The following is a 4,474-nucleotide window of genomic DNA, read 5'->3' on the forward strand; positions in this document are numbered from 1 at the left end:
TCCTCGCCCCGCCCGCACCCCCACCCCCACCGTGTGGGGATGTAGAGGCTGGAGAAGAGCTTCCTTCAAGCAGGCTGTGGCCGCCCCACCCATCATCTGTCATCTGTCAGCTCCAGGGGGCTGGAGGCAACATCCAAAAACTGGGCCCTCGGGATGAGCAGTTAGCATAATAGCTATGTTGCTGGACTCCCATGTAGTCGATCGCGGTTCGCGTCCCGGACCCGGTAGCTTAAAACTCACGCCGGGCGCATGTGCATGTGTGCCCAAGATCCCGAGAGGAGAATGGAGGAGAAGGGATTGCGGCGTGGCCATCCCCCCTGGGGGGTGAGTTCTCACTTTCTGTCTGTCTCTCTCTGTCTACCTGATGAGCACACGTGCCCTATTGCAAAAACCTCTCAAAAAAACAAAAACAAAACAGACAAAAATCTGGGCCCTCATAGCCACTGCCTAGCCCAGCCCCAGCCCGGCGGGGAGCAGGGTTCGGTGGAAGACACCCTTGCCAAGCCAGAAAGGAGCCTTTGAGTGAGCCATGGTTCCGAATGAGAGAGCGTGGGTCTTCCCTCCTAGGGCTGGGACCCCCGAGGCTCCTCCCCGGCACTGTCTCACCCACCTACTGCAGATTCAATGACTGATGAGGCCTCTGCGGTGGGAAACCCAGCAGAGGCTCCAGGCAAAGGCTCCTGGCTGCTGTTGCCTTCGCAGGGAATGAAGCAGCAGGGATGAGAGGAGCCTGGTCCCAGAGGCAAGGCCAGTGAGATGGTCCAGGTTGTGGCTTTCGGGGTCAGAGGCCCAAGCACACTCAGGCCGGATGCCGCCCACCCACTCAGCCTCGTTGCCTCCCAGACCACCCACCTTGTGTCCCAGAAGCCTGGAAGGAGCAGACTGAGAAAGGGGCCTGAACAGTAGCAACCCCGGGGCATGAGCGCCGCCCACCCTCTCCTGCACTAGCCTGGAGCTCAGGCTCAGACAGGTTGCTGGGGGCCCTGGATGCCGGGAAGCGTCTGGGCGTGGGGAAGGAGGCCAGGACAGATCTGCGTGCTGCGAAGTGGCTGGGGTGGCAATCACGTTTCCTGTCTGCCCATCAGGCTCCCTCTGGGAAAGGCCCAACATATGGGAGGTGACAGGGAGGCCACAGCAGATGGCAGAGGAGCCCTGGGAACTGCAATACGGGTGCCTTGTCTCACAGTGTCCAAAGCCACAGGGTGGGGGTGTGCTGTGTCCCACTCTCAATCTCCAGAAGCATTTCTCCCTCCGAAGAGGAGGGGCTCCTCTCTGAGCCAGCGTCTTTCCTTCTAGAAGCCGTGGCTCTACCCCGTGTTGTCTCGTCCCTGCCCTGAGCCTCCACCTGTGTTTCCACCTCAGTCCCTACAGGCCTGGAATTCCTTGTCTACCTGCCAGCATCTCCGGGCCCCAGGGCTGTGAGTCGGAGAGAACGGCTTTCCAGGGCTTGCGTCCCTTGCAGAGTCTCGGCTCACTGGCACCTGCCCTGTGTGCTCCGAGGAGTGAATAGAAGAATGCAGAGGGCTGGGCCGGAAAGGAGGCTCCGGGAAAGCGGAGTGCGTGAGCCAGGGAACGTGAGAATGGAGCCAGTCCTGGGAACCAGCAGTTAGCGTAATGGCTATGTTGCTGGACTCCCACGTAGTCGACCGCAGTTCGCGTCCCGGACCCGGTGGCTTAAACTCACGCCAGGCGCGTGTGCGTGCGTGCCCAAGATCCCGAGAGGAGAATGGAGGAGAAGGGATTGCGGCGTGGCTATCTCCCCTGGGGGTGATTTCTCTCATTCTGTCTCTCTTTTTCTCTCTGTCTTTCTGGCGAGTACACGTGTCCTGTAGCAAAAACCTCTAAAAAAAAATTAGAGCTGTTGTCACTGCTCGTCAGGGCCCTCAGGAACCAGCTGGTACGCCACAGTGAGTAATACGAAGAGAGTTTAATGAAGGGCCGTTTACAGACGTGCTGGCATGCACGAATCAGTGCAGTTCGTTACTGATCTGTTATTGCTTCCCCCACACCCAATTCTGGAGCCCTGGAGGGGCAGGGAGTGGGAACAACGGAGACAGCCAGCCTGCCAGGACCAGCCTCTCCTCTCCTGTGACGTTTTCTGTTGCACCCACAATCTGATCCTTCCTGATGCACCCCAGACGGCACCTCTGGGCTGCGTCTCATGGAGCAGGCAGGGCCACCATCCAGAAAAGGGCCCCTTCCGTGGCCCAGCCTGGCCGCTCTTGGGAATCCTGAGTGTGTCAAGCTACGACCGTAAGGAGGGCCACGGTGGCACCATGGGAGAAGCTAAAAGCTGGATACAAACCGGACTCGTGGACGGGGCAGGTCCAGTGAACTGCAGTCTCTCTGCACAGAGGAAACCTGGACGGGGAGGCTGGGCGTGGGCCAGTAGCGCGAGGGCGCAGGGCGATTCACGGCAAGGTGGGGTGCCGGGCAGCGTGTCCAGCCAGAGGTCACTCTAGTGAAACACACGAGCCAGCCAACGTGGGGCTGCGCACGTGGGGAAGGAGAGATCCTGCCACCTGCTAACTGCAGGGGTGTGACCAGCACTGGCCGCAGGGGGGTTTCCACCTTGTCTTTTATATACTTGGTACTATTGGGTCGTCAGAAAAGTCATGTTGTATTTTTCTGTGTCCTACTGTGTGAAAACATGTCGTGACTTTTCTGATGACCTAATGTGTGTGTGTGTTTGTGTATATAGATACATAGTTTTGCTATTAGATGCATGCATTCTCCAGAGAGAGAAAGAGAGAGAGAGAGAGAAGGAAAGGGAGAAATCACCTCCCAGGGGTGACAACCACACCGGTCTCTTCTCCCCCACTCTCCTCTTGGGATTTCCGGCATGTACATACACGCGTCTGACATGATTTTCAAGCTGCCGGGTCCAGGACTCAAAGGGTTCAGCTGGTTCTGTGGGATCCAGACACCTTAACCTCCAGCGCCACCTGCTGGCCTTTGGTTTTAGCTTTGTACTGTTCACATTAGGCACGTCATTCCTTTAAATGTGATTTACAAAAAGAAGTATTTTGTGTGTATATACAGGGAAAAAAAGGGGGCTAAAAACACAGTGAAGGGGGAACGAACAGAAAAAGATGCCTGCGTTCTTCCCCAGCTGATACTTGGCAATCACTATTAGCTGCTGAACACTCCAGGGGCACCTGCCGCGTGTCGGGTACTAGCAGAACAGGACTGACCAGAACGGCCACCTACAGGAAGCAGGTGGAAGTGCATGTGGGCCCACCTGGCCATGGCAGAGGTGGTAGGATGAGTGGGCACAGTCCCAGGGCTACCCACAGAGTTGGGGGCAGATGGAGGTGGTAAAAGCATTGCGAGGGGACAGGGAAGACCCCGTGAAGGAGCGATGCTGGGGGGTCTAGAGGTGTAGGGTGTTCCTGTTTGCTTTGGTATGCAGAAGGAAGCAGTGAAGTCGGAGCACACCAGACTCTGCAGGGCCTCTGAAGTCCTCTAAAAATGTACAGACACAGGCCAGCAGGTGGTGTGGTGGTTAAGGCGCTAGACCCCACGTGACCATCTGTGTGGTTTGACTCCTGGACCTAGGAGCTAGAAAAACACATTGGGTGCATGTGCATGCATGCCCGAAATCCTGAGAGGAGAGTGGAGGAGAGGGAATTGTGGCATGGCCATTCCCCCTGGGGGGTGATTTCTCAGTTTCCCTCCCTCTCTGTCTCTTTCTGGTAAGTGCACATGTTCTAAAGAAACAAAAAAATAAATAAAATAAAATAAAATAAAATAAAATAAAAAGCGTGGAGACTTTTACCAAGGCCCTAAGAGACATGCGGGCCAGTGGGAGGGGAGTGGGGCACTGGTGAGTGCCTGCCCAGCACCAGGACAGAGCAGGGCAGGGCCACACTGGAGGGTTGTAGTGAGTTACCTGAGGGGCGGCTGCATGGTCTTCCTGCAGCACGGCCAGGTGACGTCATCATCTGGAAGTGCTTGTTCTGCCCATCCTCTCCCCACTGCCTGGGAGGGTAGGACCCAGAGGACCACAGAGGTGCCAAGGGGGTCCCTTCAGCCAGAAGGAGCCTGAGAGGCCTTCCTGCCCATTGCTCTCTAGAGAGGGGCACGTGTGCCCAGGGACCCGACAGTCTGTGGCAGAGGGACAGTAGGCAGGAGGCCTGCAGCTCCCCCCAGCTGCAAGTCCTGCTGAGACAGAAGCTCCCAGGTGGGACGGCAGGTGGGTTTTCCTCCACACGCTGACTCTGACGTGTCCTGGCTGCCTGGAACTCTGTGCCGAGGATTCCGAAGCCACGTCCAGGATCCCTGGGGAAGACTGTCAGGCTGACTGCTGATGCAGGCCATGCATCAGAATTAGAGCATCCAGCACTTGCAGTTGTGAGGCTGCTTGAGGCCAAAGGCGACTGCAGATGAGTCCGGCCCTTCAGGAGGTCACCGCAGCACTCCCACTGGATGGGCAGTGTGGGGCCTCCGGGCGATCAATGGCGCCCGCTTCCGA

This window comes from Tupaia chinensis, unplaced genomic scaffold, assembly GCF_000334495.1.
Source record: "Tupaia chinensis unplaced genomic scaffold, TupChi_1.0 Scaffold000531_1, whole genome shotgun sequence".
NCBI classification, from domain to species: domain Eukaryota; kingdom Metazoa; phylum Chordata; class Mammalia; order Scandentia; family Tupaiidae; genus Tupaia; species Tupaia belangeri.